Here is a 6,804-nt window from a genome sequence, read left to right as displayed (position 1 = left end):
CAGTAAAGTTGGCCATATTTTTTAAAAAATATTCGTGCCAAATTTCGTGCTTTGTAATTATTTCGGATTTTTAACCAAGAAAAAAGATTCAAATTTATATGAAGACATTTATTCTTTTCACAGCAGGCAGATTCTTCTGTTAAGCACATGAAGTGTTACACTCCAAATCGTAAAAGGCCATCATATGCTTCTGCCTGATTATTAATGAAAGTTTATAAATCCGCGAAAATATTCCATGCAATTCAAGTAAAAATGTATTATTATTTTATTGGATTTAAGAGTGAGTATCATTGAGGTTAAAAAACAACCTCAGCTACAGTGAAAATATTAAATATAGAGAAAGATCTAATCAGGGATAGAGAATATCAGAATGCTTTAGAGATATTGTATGATACTGAGGAACAAGCTTCATAGTACGGTGGGAAAAACAAGTATGTACAAATCAATCAGTGATGATGTACATATACGAATTATTATTATTATTATTTATTCCAGTACGTTCCCAGGGGAACAGTGGGACATAACGAACTTTTTCCAACTGTCACGATTTTTTACCAGGGTTCTAATTTCTCCAAAGGTTTTTCCGCTTGCTTAAATTTTTTTCTCTAGTGTTTGCTTCTACGTTTGCTTGGGCCTACCAGGTCTTCTGCTTCCTTGAGGATTCTATGTTAATGCTTGTTTGCAGATTTCATATACGAATGGTATGCTTATACTATTCGGTCTACAGTGCTTTCATTTCTGATATACTATGGGGCACCAGTGATTGTTGTCTGTATCTTTAACTGAGCTCTTTGGATAATGTCAATATTTGAAGCACTAGCATTATCACATAGCTGGGTACCATAGGTAGATGGGTTGAAATGACGGCCTTGTTTCCAAAAAGCTCACTTGAGCTCAAATAATGGCCCATTGTGGTACCACAGGTGGATACCATAAGTCCATGTTGGTTTTATGATGCTGTTATACAAAAGTACTTTATGTTCTAGGCACAGTGAGGTGCTGTTATTAATTAGCCAATGCAACTTAGAGACTTGAAGCTACATTAGTTATTTATTGGCTTAAATATGCTTGCGCCAAGATAGCCGCCGATCTAAGTTAAATATCTAAATACGTTATATTATCTGCTTGTGGTAGTGAAAAATTATTTAGTGAAATTGTTAGAGATATACTTCGATTTGAGGTAAAAATTACATGTTTACGTTTTGGTTCATTAATATTAATTCGCCATTTTGACAACCATTTCCACACCCCTTTTTTCACCCATAAGTGCGATTGAAGTTGGTTTGAAGCTAATACAACGTTTTTGTTACGACGTAAAATTACCGTACATTGTGGTGACAACTGAATTATTTATTGGAATATCAGATGTATAAAGTACGTATAAGATAGAGTCAAGAACACTTCCTGGAACGCCAGCTTCTATTGGCAAATTAGTAGTAGTAAATGATTTACATTTGACTTTAAATCAACTGTTCTGTAGATACGATTCTAAAACTGAGTGGATGTTAGTATGTAATAGACAGCGTATCTTGTCGTGAAGTCGAGACGAGAATTACCGCGGAACTATATTCTCTGAGGTCAAATGCGTGTCTTATTTCGTACATTATACGATTCAATTGTTCTATTGTTCCATGTTTTTTCCTAAAACCAAACTGGTGGGTGGGTATAATGTTTTGACTGTCAAGAAATGGTTTAAGCTTCAAAAGCAGAGCTCTTTGAAAGAGTTTAGAAAGACTTGGTAGTAATCTTATAGACCTGTATGAAAAGATAAGTGTGAGTTGAATGATGCGATTGGATTGGCATAAACCTGTGATCCAAAATCTCTTACAATCTCTTATACGGTGTTTACACTTGTTAGTTTTAATAAAATCAAAGTATTATGAAATAAAATGCAAGAGTCAAAAAGACAAAACGCGGTTAATCTATTTGAGAAGTACTAAATCATATTACATAATCTATTTCCTAGAAGGAAATATTCAATTTTCTGGTAGTTGAGATTATATTAAGCAATATGTAACATAATTTATGTGTCATATATTTCCATGGTAAAAGAAATAAGCTAAGTACAATTAATAATTTGGATAGTTGAGCTCAAATTCAATTAAGTTGAAGATTCAAATGAACTCACGAAGTGAAAAATTGTAGATAAAACAGTAGAAAAATAAATGGAGTTTTTAATTAATTTCACACTTTGTTTACTTTGGCGGTTTAAATTAGTAGGAATTAAATGTTTGTTTTTAATTATTTATTCCCAAGTAAAAAAAAATAATTTCGAAGAAAAAAAAATAGTACTTTAAAAATACTTTAATGACAAATTTTCTTCAATTATAAAAAATAACGTAATCATAAAAAAAAACAAAAAAAAATAAAAATAAAAACCATTTGATTTAAATGAGAGGTGAACAAATCAAAGGCTGCGGTAAATTTAATTAATTAAATGAAATATCGTTTCACACCATCAGGTACACTGTAAAGTGTACACTCGGCTGTCCACTATTACTCGTTGGAAGTAAATCTACTTTTGATTAAAATAATTAAAAATGTGATATTCAAGGGTTTTTTACAGTAAATGTGGAAATAGTTTTCATAAGCGCTACGGGCTTGGATTCTAGAGTTCTCTAGAATTACTAGCAACTGTTACACTTTTTCCAACTCTTGTCTTTCCTACGAAAACTTTATTTAATTAAAAATTTTATGCTCGATTTGCGTCTGAACTAATAAAAACTCCACTTAAGCATCTGACCAGCAATCCAGTTTTTTCCATCTTTTCCATTTTTTTTCCATATGCGTAATAACAACAAATGCCGCCATATTTTGCTGTTGATTTGGTGGCCATTAAACTGTTTGTGTCTTCTTAATTTCCTCCGTTTTGTTGTTGTTGGTTCTTCCTTGGTTTCAGTGTTCCCCTTGCGTTTTCCTAGTGTGCGCACCATTAGTGCTGAACATGGAAGCTTCTGCGTTCATGCGTTTTTAATTGCCACCTTTTTTTTCAATTTTCTTCTTCTTTTGTTTTTACGGCAATTTTTCAAAATAAAAACTGTTTTTTAATACCTCTTAGGCAGTTGGGTCTGGTTTTATTGCTATCTGGTATATAACTTAATGTTTGATCATTAGCATCAAAAATTCTTTTTTCTTAATGCATTTTTGGTATTCCTTTTTTATGATTACATAAAGACTAAGTAGGGAGAGTCGGCAGAAGGATTTTTCACTGCCTTTGGCGGTAGTAAAAAATTTGATATATGGACTATTATTCTTAGAAAGTTTATTGAAAGTTTTATTTCGAAAATGCATTTGCTTTTAATAATTTACTTGCATTTCTTAGAATAATGTCATTAGCTGCAGTACTCTTATTTACACTTAAAAGTATCGAATCTGATTGGCACATTTTTGTATGGATTTTGAATGGAGTTAGTATGGGTTTTATATGAAAAATGGCATGCTTCGCTGCATATTGGTGGATTAAAATGCGATTATAGACGCATTTTTTTCTGTTAAAGTTGTAAAAAAACAGCATTAAGTCTAGTTGACACAAATTGGCATCATTTTTAAAATATATTAAATGCATATTTTTGGCATATGTTTTTTGTTGTATTTGTACAAAAAATGTAAACACTAAAAATAAATTAATTTAAATAAAAGAAAACAAAATGAATATTAGATGGGCAATGATTAGAATTTTCTTTTTATTAAATATATAAAAAGAAAATTCTTATTGAAAATATTATTTATTGACGTATTTTAACGGATGATTGGAATTTTACAATATATTTCCATTGAACATTCATAATAGACTAATTTTTGTGTATGGCTGCACTGAAACTTAAGACGCAAAATTTTTTGTGAGTATGTAAAGCCTAACTCTGAAGATTTTAAGAGCATTGTTATTTCTTCACATGTTTTCTTTCGCATGGTGCTGGTGTTTTTTTGCTAGTCTGAAAGAAAAAATTGCGGTTTATATAAACGTACTGCTTGTTACATTTAAAAGAAATAACATTTCGTTTGAAAAAAATCTTTTGTAGGTAATATTTTGATTTAAAGCTGTTTAGTATGTTGAGTAAGAAAACAAAAAATATTGCGTATAAATAAAAATACATTCAAAAAACAAAAAAACTCTTATTTAAAATTTCTTGTTTCAATAAAAACTAAATGCAAGGGTATTTCCTGTGTAAAGAGAATTTTTACCTATATAGGTATAAGATAAATAAAATCAATAATTCTTCTAACTCAATACAGCAATTGGTTCTAGAAGTACGTGGAATGATTGTTTCAGATTGTTTGTCTAGGACTTAGTTTTATCTTCGACTAAACGCCTTCTGTTTAGTCGGCGGGAATTATTTTTTGAACAAAGATAAAAGTTATATAGTGCTAACTCAGGTAAATATATGGATAGTTTTATTATTCAAACACTACTATTGGTCAATATATCTTTCGAAAGGTTTTGATCGATGAGGTGGCGTATTATCTTGCAATTAATGCCAATTTCTATCTGTACAACGCTTGGGCAAAATATGACAAATACGATAAACTAGACAGAACAAAACACTAAGATAAAAAATAGTTTTGGACTCGGAAACTGAATTCCTTACTGTAATATTCTTGGACTCGCGAAAGTAAAACATCAACTTCAGTTTTCACTTTCTCAAACGAGATTTTATAAATTTTTGCTTGTAAATTTGTAATAGGATTTTAAGCTTTTTCACAAGTTCAAGATGGTTTGAAACCTCTTACTTTTTTTCTTATATAGGAATGCAATGAGCCAATTGGCCTAAGTAGATCCTTTTGAATTGCTGATACCACCTTACTTAAACTTTTTCAATTAGAAAGCTGACTTTTAGTTTCTGGATCATATTGAAAACACTAACTTTTATTAGTCACAATGGTGTAAAGAAAGTTCTTGTCCTTCTTGGAAACCATCCTTCGCATAGTGAATGCTAAGGCATACCAAATAAAACCCGTCTAACATTAATATTTCCAAACAAATGGAAAAAAAAGTGTTCCACATATTGACTAAATTTTTTACTGTTAAAATAAACAACATGGATTTATAAAATTTACGAATATTTGTGTCAAGAAACTCAGCCATCAGTTATTGGTACCATTATGGAATCTGTTTGCCACCTTTTTGTGAAAATTTTCATTGGAGATAGTATGAGTTTTGTGTAAAAAATTTATTGTTATATATTAATAAATTTCTAAATCAAGATGGGATGGTGGTGAGATTATGGGAAAATCGACCGTCACCTATTAGTTAAATGCTTGAAAGATATAGATGCAGATACTATTGACGCTAAAAGTTGTGATTATGCATCTAGAGCAACTTAACTTATCTAATAGAAGATAGTCACCTTTAAAAAATCATTACCATTTATATATCTCTAATTTCGATACAGATTTCTTCCTCGTAATTTTTTTGTGGAATAAATATGCTACTCGGAGTAGTAAAATTTTTTTTTACTAATTCGTTGATCAAGGAATATCAAAATTGTATATGAGCAAACAATTGTTAAGTAAATCCGTTTAAATAATAAGTTCTCGACAATTTTAGAGGAGGGAATATATTAATTACTTTACATTGATGACTTTACACTGTCAGCTAATGAAATTAGTGAGTATTAGTAACTTTTATGTAGCTCTTTAAAATAATTCCTTAATAGTCTCCAACCCATAAATTCCTAATCATACCAGTTGTCAATACTCGTACGTGTGGTGACGTCGCGATTTCGCTAATTACTGCAACTTTATTGAGGCTTTGCTGTGAGTGAATCCGACTAATTAAAGCATAAGAACAGAAACAAGTACAAGTCTTTCAAGACATTTAATCATATATTTCATTAATTATGTTGCCATCTTGGATTGCGAGACTTTCATTATGAAGTTGAATGCGTTTAATAGCTCGATCATATCAACTATGACGCGCTAAAGAATTAAATATTGAATTTTTTAATGTGATTAACTTAAATGGAGATGGATAAAGTAAGACGGAATCACGGATGTAAGTACTTTAACACTTATGAACTAAAGTCGTAACTCCTAAAAAATTTTATTTTATTCTTAAGTGAAAAAAAAAATATATATATTATATATATATATATATATATATATATTTTACATATATATATTATATATATATATATAATAACTAAATTAATTAGTGAGTACGAAATATTGATAGTCACGAACCAGATGAATGCTAGTTGAATTCAATATTATCCATCGAACTCTTGAATGACATTTAACTGAATATGTTATTCATACACTATTAAGATATCACTCAAAAAAATTAATTGATTGTAATTCCCAAGGCATCAGAAAGCTCCAGAGTTCACAAAACATAATGAAGAGCGGAATCCAAACATAGCTACGACTTTACGGTAGGAGCTGAAATTAGATTAAGCGATTGCCATCCGACAGAAATTTCTTTAATTTTTGGAATTGAAGAAAGCCCTATAAGCGGACCATCTTTTCCATTGTTATTCAAACAAAATATTCTCTTCATTAAAACAATATTTTCCATTATTTAAAATGGCAGTGAGTGTGTAAAGAATGTGAAGTACATTCGGATGGCTTACATAGTAGAATGATCTGCTATTATAAGTAACGTTTGGTACATACAGCGATGTGTTCATATACAATATATAGTTTGATTCTCCAGATAGCGCACTTTCAGGTTAGAAACTTTAATATGAAAAATAACAACAAAACTGGACGTATAATTTTTTTCTCTTGTTGTGTTTTCATTTTAGAGGAACTTCTTATTCTCATATGTAGATGAATTACCAAAATTCATTAGTAAATATAGTTGTC

This window comes from Teleopsis dalmanni, chromosome 2 (genome assembly GCF_002237135.1).
Source record: "Teleopsis dalmanni isolate 2A chromosome 2, ASM223713v2, whole genome shotgun sequence".
In the NCBI taxonomy this organism is placed as follows: Eukaryota; Metazoa; Arthropoda; class Insecta; order Diptera; family Diopsidae; genus Teleopsis; species Teleopsis dalmanni.
The sequence above is the reverse complement of the archived record's forward strand: the minus strand, read 5'-3'. Positions refer to the sequence as shown.